Source organism: Tachypleus tridentatus, chromosome 8 (genome assembly GCF_004210375.1).
Source record: "Tachypleus tridentatus isolate NWPU-2018 chromosome 8, ASM421037v1, whole genome shotgun sequence".
Classification (NCBI taxonomy): domain Eukaryota; kingdom Metazoa; phylum Arthropoda; class Merostomata; order Xiphosura; family Limulidae; genus Tachypleus; species Tachypleus tridentatus.
Genome location: NC_134832.1, coordinates 66,327,068 through 66,337,496, shown reverse-complemented (window position 1 = coordinate 66,337,496; position 10,429 = coordinate 66,327,068). Strand labels below are relative to the sequence as shown.

The following is a 10,429-nucleotide window of genomic DNA, read 5'->3' as shown; positions in this document are numbered from 1 at the left end:
TTATTCTGGACATCGCGAATCGGTTTCGTCACAAAGGTGGATTAGGAGGTTCCTTTACCAACCTGCTAGTTTAATATCCCGTCAAACTATGAGTCAGAACGATTGAACTGTTTCTTTTTCTTGCAGTTGAGTATGGAATTTAAAGACAACTGGTATAGCTGGAGAAAACAGAGAGGACTTTTAAGGTAGGATTAAGACACGTGCTTATGATAAACGGTTAAGATCAGTTTTAATCATCTCACACAAAACGTGAAACGTTTCGGACAAACGCATGCGAAAATTTCTTATATAAGTTGTTCGAGGCATGAATAAAATTATAGCGTATAACTTCGTTATATTATTATTCTACAATGTTGTCATTATTAGTACGTTTGTATTCAGTATTTAAATCATAAAGTTTAGGGAGTTACTTGGAAAGATTGTTTCGGAAAGATCCCTCAGAAAACTGACGAGTACAATATAAAATAACTGGAGCATCAGTTAGAACTGATATCATATTACTGCAGCAAATTCTATTGCGTAGCGTGAAATGTAGCTGTGTATAAACTTAAGCATCAAATATTACAAAAGCTTTCACAACTCAATCTGCTCAGGAAACTCACTGTCCTAATCAATTACTGCATATTCTTTCTTGTTAACATTAAAATTTTAATAATATCTACCAAAGTTGCAGTAAAAGTAATAATAGAAACAACTTACTGGGGAAAACAATCACATGTGCATGCATAATTAAAAAATATAAAACTTTTATGAAAAAGTTAGAGAAAAAGACAATCTTATTGAACGAAAAAGAATTTTGGAAGCACACTAGTAGTTTAGGTGTTCCGGCAAAGCCATCATATATGTTTTAAGCAATCTGTAAATGATAAAGCAACTAAACAGTTAACTCCACAGAAATACATATATGTAAAAACGGCTGGTACGGGTTGAGAAAATTTTTTATGTAGAGGAGCGAACAACGTTTCGACCTACTTCGGTCATCGTCAGGTTCACAAAGAAAGAAAGAGGTAACTGACCACATGTTTCAAAGGGGTTGTGTAACTGAGTGTAGGAATGCAGAGGGCGTGCTTAGATGTTGATTATATTTATTAATATAGGTATAAAGGTGTTCCTTTGCATTGGTTTATTTTGGGCTTGAATTGTTATATAAGTAAGGTGTCTTTAATTTTGCGTTTGTTTCTGTTTGTTTCTTTATTTAGAATTCGGGTGTTTTCTATGGTTATGTTGTGTTTATTTGATTTAAAGTGTTCGAAAACGTGTGAAAGAGACTTTTTGTGTTCTTTGAATCTGGTTTCCATTTTTTTATTTATTCTTCCAATATAGAAGTCGTGACAGTTAATACATTGTATTTTATAAATAATGCTGGTGTGGTGTTTGTCAGTTTAGTTAGATTTAGTATTAACAGGAATGTCATATTTTGTTACTAGTTTTTGCCAAATGTTTGTTATTTTTCTGATGTCGGGAATATATGGTATGCAGCAGTATATGGTTTCGTGATTTTTTAATTCGTGGGATATATTTACTTTTGTTAGTTGATTTTTCTTTCTATCTAGGTGTGTGTAATGTTTTCTACAGTTTGTGGAGAAAACTTGTTGATGTCGATGAAGTATTGTCGAATTCGTCGTTAGTTTTATGTGGTGAGCATAGTTTTATGGCTGTGCTTATTTGGTTTCTTAGCATGTTGAGTGTTTTATTTCATGTACTGATTCCTAAGGAATGTATAGTCCAGTATGGGTGAATTTTTCGGTGGGTTTCTGTTTTAAATTGTACATCGGTTCTTGTAATTTTAATATTCCTAATCTTTAGATAAAAATTATCTAACCAATATTTTAACTTTGATATTACTCTACTTTTGATAACACACAATGTTTTTAAATAATATTAGTTTTTGTTGGAAAAATTTGGATTACAGAAGTAATACACTGCACAAAATTACCAAAGGATACTTGGAAATTATAACGGGTTAACTAAGAAATAGCAAGACCACTGTTATAAATAATTTAGCATACATCAGCTCAGGTTTATGCAAATAATGCTTCTGAAGATTTGCCATGTGATCTGAAACGCAGTGATTGGCCATTTGACATACGCACGTAAATTAATATATGGTACAGGTAGATTTGCATTTGTGCAGTTCATGACTTTTAATTCAACAAAGGGTATAATTATAACGAATAGCAAGATTAGCCTGGCATTACTGTTGCATGTTTAAAATCGTAGTTTTTATAAGTTCCTTAAGTGGCTGGAACAGTCAGTTTTCAGAAAAACTAAAGCATTTGTTAGAGCATCTTTAATCTGGAGTTGCGTGGCGGGATGTAACCAGTTTCTTCAGAGAGTCCCACCCATATTGCGGTGGGTTTAGGGCATTATATCCATTAAGCTGAAATAAAGGCCAATTATATCGATATATGGTAGTATAAAGGGTCGTAGGATGTAGTCCCTATAAAATGCGGAGTTAATGGTATTTTTCCACAAGATGTAGACAGAAGCTGTTCGTTCACCAGTACTTATTCCTGGTTACACCATAAATGTGCCATTGCCACGTGTGCTACGTTTCTGTATTGAAAATGAGGTAGGGTTTTTTATTTGAATGCACATAAAAGGCAACTTATGCATAAAAATATATATTTTTGCATGCCAATGGACTACTGAACGTATTCTTGCCAATATTACAAGAAACCTATTTTATGTCTTGTTATGAGCAGACCGTATCTTACTGAGCATCTGTTTTATTATTCTCGGTACAATAACTAAAGGCCACGTGCAGCTACGAACTTCTGCTCCAGCTTTGGACAAGCAATCTATGATCGTGGCGAACTAGAAGAATCAACAGATAGAAGTTATATGTTTGTGTTGTGGATGGAAGTCTAAGTTATTCAGGTATCGAAGCAACTTAACCGTTGGTATGGAAACAGTTTCACATTGCACTTTGAGACCTTGAAAAACTCCACAACATTCTACTGTCATTGCATGAGTTCCATTTGTTGATATTTCATTTATCTGTACGAAACAACAACGTCATATGTCTTGTTTTTTAGACTTAGCCGTGCGTCACGAATAATTAAGAAGACTATATCCTGTGATGAACTTGAAAGAAGAATATTTGGTGAGATCACTATATAAAGTACAACTTAAGTAACAAATAATTTGCATTTCGAATATATATACCTAATTTACATAAAGGAACTAATGGAGGTGAAAATTTTTGACAACATATTATAATTAAACTGCTTTGTTTAAGCTACAATAATTCATATTCTGATTAGTTTTTGCACAGTTTATCATTAAGATTGTCTTAACTTATTATGTCTAAAAAGCAAAACATAAAACTATCTTAAAATTTCGCTGAGTAGGGTATGCCTAAAATTTACATCACCTTTACGAAACCAAAAACTACTAAAAACAACAGGCAAATAGGTGTATTATTAAGGAATTTTCAAGTATAGCACTGAGTTTTAAAGTAGTTGTAAACAGTTCTTAGTAGAAAAATATTATATTTTCTTTTACTGTTATTAAACAAGATTGCATACAGAGATGTTAGTAACAAGTAAAAGAAGTTAACTTTATTTTTGCCCCTCGCTAGTACAGCGATAAGTCTACGGATTTACAACGCTAAAATCAGGGGTTCGATTCTCCTCGGTGGGCTCAACAGATTTTCCATGTGGCTTTACTATAAGAAAAAATACAAATACACCCTTGTGCAAATTAATTGAAACAAGACGGAAAAATACGATTTTTTTCATTTTTTTGCGTTTTATTTCTGAGAATCCAAAAATTACTCACAAATTAATACATAATATGACCGCCTTTATTTTTCAGAAGATCATTAATCCGATTTGGCATCGAGTCCACAAGTTAACTGCAATCTTTACTAATTTTTGGATCGCGGTACTACACCTCAATTATGGCCTCAGTTAGCTTATCTTTCGTAATACAGTCTTTTCCCCGAAGTCTTTCTTTACAAATCGCCCAAAGATTTTCAATAGAATTTAAGTCCGGAAAGTTTCCAGGCCAGTCCAGCACCTTTATTTGCGTTGTAGTCATAAAATTCTTCACAAGTTTCGATGTGTGGCACGGAACCAGATCTTGCTGAAAAATGCCAGATTCATCTGGAAATTTCTTTTTCAATTCTGGAACGACTCTTCTCTGCAAAACTTCGATGTGCTGTGGTCCTCGCATCATACCTTCTACTATATGTAAGCCTCCGACACCGTAATAGCTGAAAAAGCCCCAAAACATCTTCTTCAATGGATGTTTTACGAACTGATTGATGTGAGATTTTTGAAGTTTCTCATCTGGAGATCTGCGAACATGCAGACTTCTTTGACCATGCACTAAGAAATGAGTCTCGTTACTGAATAACACCTTCCTCCGTTGTTCTTGTGTCCAGTTCTTGTATTTCAGACCCCATTGATACCGTTTTTTCTTCATTGAGTTGGTAAGAAGTTGTTTTTTTGACTGGTCTCCTTGCCCTTCTAGCACAATTTCGAATTTCGTAATATTCATCAAAATTTCGTCATATATCCCAAAAATAGATCGATTGTACTGAAAAAACTCAGCTAATGACACCGTCTGTTTGAAAAAAATGACTATTAAAGGAAATCAACGGGTCGAGCGAGCCTACACCGGCCGCCATGCTGAAAATATTGTAAAATGACCATTTGTTTCAATTAATCTGCACAAGGGTGTACAACTTTATAATATTTTTCAGTGGAACACCTAAATATTTTATTACCTACACAAAATATGTAAATAAAAATATGTTTGTTACACATGACCATCTTTAAACAATTGTACGTCTTTGAAAAGCCCGTTTTGTGCGCTACTATTTGTCGGTCGGCAAACAACTACCAAGCGTTTTACAAACCTTTGCTGGTGTTTTGACAGCCTGTGTTTACGAATCAATATTGTTTGATTGTACAAATAACACTGTTTTCACTGGCTAAGTCTAAATATTTGAGAAGACAGCCTTATATATGACCTGAACATTACTGTACATTCATATCTTCAGTACACAATATACATATTTGAATTTATTGGTGTGAATGAGAGTTATTGTTATTCAAACTATTTCTCTTTCTACCACGAGGAGTGCGTGAATAACAAATGTCACATTCGTGTAAATTGCAAAAAAAAAGAAAACTATGTGTCTATTTCAGAAATGCGTGGCACCATTTTGAACATTAAAACTCGTCTACTTTTGTTATTCTGAAAATGTTTTTTTAAATTAATTTTTCTAAATTTTTATCTTTCTATCTACCTTACTGCTCCCCCATGGTGGCTCTTTAGTAAGTCTGAGGGCTTACAATACTAAAGGTTCAGTGTCGAAAGTTATGGTGGGCAGAACACAAATAGCCCGTTGTGCAACTTTGCGCTTAACAACAAATATATGTATCTATCTAATTCTGATCGCTTTTTTACGCTTGTTTGTAATTGAGAACAAAGCTAATTAATGGGCTATTTGTCTACTTCGGATATTGAAACCTTGTTTCAAGCGTTGTAAGCCTACAGACATGATGCTTTGCTACTGGTACCTTCTGATCGCACTTATAACCTATATAATAGAATTATGGTTTTTCACGACGATATATAGGGTGTAAGAGAAGAGTACGACAAAGGAATCGAGGTTTGTAGGTTTTTACTGTGTATGTATTACAGTGAAGTGTCTGGTGCAGTTATATGTTTCGATGACTCATATGTGACATTACATGCTACACTTTGTAACACAATTTTTGTTCCTGGATAGTACGTGCTATTTCTTAGTTGCTTATGTTGTAAAGATACAGAAAATGGCTATTATTCCCTGCAAACTTTGCTTTTGTCACCTGGATAATGAAATTTAGAAATTAACTTATTTTCTATATAAAAACGGGCAAATTTGCACATTTTCATTTACATAAGGTCTAAATACAACAACATATTAATCAAGATTTTCATGTATTTACACTTAAGTTATACAAAAAAGTTTAGAAGTGAGTAGTTTTTCGAGATTGCGACTGTAATGTAAATCACTTTCCCGTATCAGACCCCAAATATAGTCTGCCATCATGTTTTCGTTATACGCTCCTTGGTGGCGGCGTTCAAAGTCCAGTATATATTGGTGGAAGCGCTCGCCTTGCTCCTCTGAGTATACTCCCATGTTCTCCTTGAATTTATGAGATGAACGTCAAGAATATGGAGTTTCAGGGACATCTTGCAGCCCATTTTGCCGTAGTTCTTTACCAGAGTCTCAACCAGTTCCACATAATTTTCGGCCTTGTGATTGCCTAAGAAGCCTTGAATAACTGCGACAAAACTGCCCCAAGCTTTTTTTTTCCCTTCCTACTGAGCTTCTTGGAAATTTTGTGCACTCCAGGATCTTCTTTATTTGTGGTCCAACGAAGATACCAGCTTTGACTTTTGTCTCAGACAGCTTAGGGAAGAAGTCTGGAAGGTACTTGAAGGCTGCAGACTCCTTATCAAGAGCTGTGACAAATTGTTTCATAAGATCCAATTTTATGTGCAATGATGGGAAAAACACCTTCTTAAGGTTCACTAGTGGATCACACTTGACATTGTGCCTCCCCACAGAGAACTCAGTCCGTTGTGGCCAGTGCTTCCTGTTGTAGTGAGCTGCGGTGTCTCTGCTGTCACAAAGGCAAAGATAACAGGGAAAATTGGTAAAGCCTCCTTGGAGACCCATCAGGAATGGCACCGTTTTGAAGTCTCCGATAACCTCCCAGCCCTACTCATCATACGTCAAGGCTTCTAGCAAGGTCTTCAAGCTGTTGTATTTCTCTTTGAGGTGCACCGAAGGATATTTAAATTTTAAAAGGTTTAAAATTTCTATAATATAAAATCTTACTATTCAAGCAAGCAAAAATTTTCCGTCTTACCTTCTGAAGTTTTTTTGCAGTGCTCGCAGGTAAAATGAAGTGCCTTGAGTTTGTCTTGATTCCCGACAGGCATGCCGAAATATGCCTTGTAGGCTTCACACATTTTAGCAGATGCTGTCACAGAGTACTTTTTCGCTCTTGTCTTGATAAATTAGCCACATATATAGCAGAATGCGTCTGGAAAATGCTTGCAGCTTCTTAATGCCATCTCTGATAAAATTAGATAGTTCTATGCATTCACTGGTGAAGTGGTGAGTGGTGAGCCCCTGTATATATACATATTAGTATGGAAAGTTCTAGATAATGATAGAAGGTTCTTGAAAATTCTCATAAGTTATACAACAATCTAGAAAGTTCTTGAAAATTCTTGTAAGTTTGAGAAAATTCTCTATCAGCTACTCTACCTGGAATGTTTAGGAAAATGGATCAATTTGAAAATTTCATTACACGGGTCACAAAAGCAAAGCTTAAAGAGAAAAATAGGTCTTTCCTATTTATTTTAGGCATAAACAATTGGGAAATAACACTTTACGCCGAGGAAGAAGAAAAAGTAAAAAATTTGTTTCATAGTGTTCTTATTATTATTATAATATTTTCATTTTCAGTTTGCTTCTGTTATCGTTGAGGACGACTATTCTTTGATCGAACGCTTGATGTAAAGCTGTTTTTTTGGCTAAATTATTTTTAAGGCTAGTGTACAGGTTACCTTCTGCTGTACTAGCATGTAGCATAGTGTATATTGTTATGGTCATTGTGCCAACTATCGATATAAACTCTGAACAGACTAAACCATTACTTTCTGTCACGTTGATTGACACGTTATCATATGTTAATGAAACCATTATTATTGTTTAATTAAAGTAAGGTTTGGATACTAATTACTTACTGTCTAGGGTACGTGTGGGAGACTATAATGAGTGTTAATCTCACTTTATATGGACGATTTATATTTGCAAGTATACAGTCATGTGAAAAAGTTAGGACACCCTATGAAAGCCTGTGTATTTGTGTAATACTTTTGGATATATAGATATTAATCTCAATTTCAACAATACTGAGATATTATAAGAATATAACTAAACAATTAAAACTGAAGAAAAGACTTTTCAAGATCTTTTTTAAATATAATTCTACAAAAAATGCATATTTTAACTGAGGAAAAGTTATGACACACTACTCCCTAATGGCTAGTGTTACCCCCTTTGGCTGAAATATCTGCAGTGAGACGCTTCTTGTAGCCATTTACCAGTCTCTGACATCGGCTTGTAGAAAGTTTGCCCCACTCCTCAATGCAGAATTCTTTTAGCTGTGAGATGTTTGAGGGTTTTTTTGTATGTCAGCCCGTTTTAAGTCACCTCACAGCATCTCAATGGGATTACGATCTGGGCTTTGACTCGGTCATTCCAGGACTCTCCATTTCATAGTTTTCAGCCAGTCCTTGGTGGATTTACTGGTATGTTTTGGGTCATTGTCGTGTTGCAGGGTCCAGTTCCACTTCAGCTTTAATTTTCTTACAGATGGACTCATATGTTCCTCAAGCACCCTCTGATACACAGTAGGATGCATGGTGGATTCTATGATTGTGAGCTCTCCAGGTCCTGCTACAGCAAAGCAGCCCCAAACCATGACACTTCCATCTCCATGCTGTACAGTTGGTATGAAGTTCTTTTCCTGGAATGCTGTATTTGGTTTATGCCAAACATGTCCTCTGTTTTGGTGCCCAAATAATTCAATTTTGGACATTATTCCAGAAGTCCTGGTCTTTGTCTACATTCTCTCTGGCAAAGATCATTTTAGCCTTGATGTTTCTCTTAGAGAGCAAAGGTTTCCTCCTTGAACACCTCCCATGCAAGTTAAACTTGTGCAGTCTCTTTCTGATTGTAGATGCATGCACTTTTACATCAACAGTAGCCAGAGCCTGCTGAAGGTCCCGTGATGACATGTTAGGGTGTTTGGAGACCTCTTTTAGCATCTTGCGGTATGCTCTCGGGGTGAAATTGCTTGGACGACCAGACCTGGGCATGTTGGCAGTTGCTTGGAAAGCCCTCCACTTGTTGACTATTTTCCGGACAATGGAATGACTGATTTTAAAATCTTTTGGGATCTTTTTAAATCCCTTACCAGACTCATAAGCTGCTACAATTTTCTTTCTGAAGGCCTCAGACAGCTGTTTTGATCTCACCACGGTGCTCACTCTCACTTCAACAGTCAGGAGCACACCAAACTAAATGTCTAAGGTTTAAATTGGGCAAGCCTCATTCAAAATGATGAGTATCGATCTTCAAATCATGTGCACCTGGTGTGATACACCTGTGTGTGAGTTGAGCCATTTTAAGTGGGAATAAATGTGGTGTCCTAACTTTTTCCTCAGTTAGAATATGCATTTTTGTAGAATCACATTTACAGAAGATCTTGAAAAGTCTTTTCTTAAGTTTCGATTATTTAGTAATATCCCTATAATATCTCAGTATTGTTAAAATTTAGATTAAATATCTATATATTTCCAAAAGTGTTACAAAAATACACAGGCTTTCATAAGATGTCTTAACTATTTCACATTACTGCAGATGCATGTCGTCATAGATGCGAGCCATGTCGCTATATACTTTATTCAAAGGCGAATTCCCGTCCATTCACCAGTGCAATGCTGCCAGGGTAGTTATGTCTGGAAAGACTGTTGAAAGCCTTTTCCGGGAAAGAATATTCATACAAAGAGACTGATAAATAAGATATTGCCAAAGGACAGAGCATTTTGAAAAGGTTTTTAATGCTGATAATGGAAACTGAGAAACTTTCATGGTAGAGCACCAATGACAGCAACAGGCTTCGAAACCACAGTCCAAGGCCATTTGGAGTAAAGTATTTATAAAGTAATCATAGCTGCTATAAAAAAGGACATTCTGACTCAAAGTTATTGCTCTGAAGCTGGTTGTATCTTCTGATATCGATAATAGAAATAATGAACAAAGATTTGAGGTTGAAACAAGCCTAAAAGACAAAAATTGGAAAGCTAGCTGTTTTCATGAGAAAGAGGGTTGAAAATTTGGAATCTCACCAGTCAGTCCCATTCAACAACATTCCTGTAAGACGTTCTGTCCCATTCAATCATGTGTAAAACTTGTTGATGCAGCTCCAATATCTATCTACTCAAATACGATCTTGAAGTTGAGATCCAAAGTAGAGTACAAGGTTTATAGAAGGTTTGTCAAGATATAAATGATTTAAGTTCTACTTTGTTTACATTTGTAGAAGTCTGTTTCAAAGAAAATTGTGGTTTTGGGTAATAATGCATTTTTAATAATATTCATTGGATTAATTATTGTTGTTAGATAACAATGCATGCGTAATCATATCCATCGATTGAGCTAGGTTGTTGAGTAACAATGTAAGCATAATCATATCCATCTCACTGAGCACGGTCGTTGGGTAATAATGCATGCGTAATTATATCCATCGGATTGAATACGGCTGTTGGGCAATGATACATGCGTAGTTTGTTTTTTGAATTTCGCGCAAAGCTACTGGAGGGCTATCTGAGCTAGCCATCCCTAATT

General features: G+C 35.5%; 1 protein-coding gene across 1 annotated transcript in view; it reads left to right on the top strand.

The window, feature by feature from the left end:
* LOC143222556 (uncharacterized) overlaps positions 1-10,429 on the top strand; it is a 191,643-nt gene continuing 181,214 nt past the window's right edge. The window contains exon 1 of the mRNA XM_076449194.1: positions 1-185. The gene's annotated coding sequence lies outside the window, so the exon portion shown is untranslated. The remainder of the gene's footprint in view (positions 186-10,429) is intronic.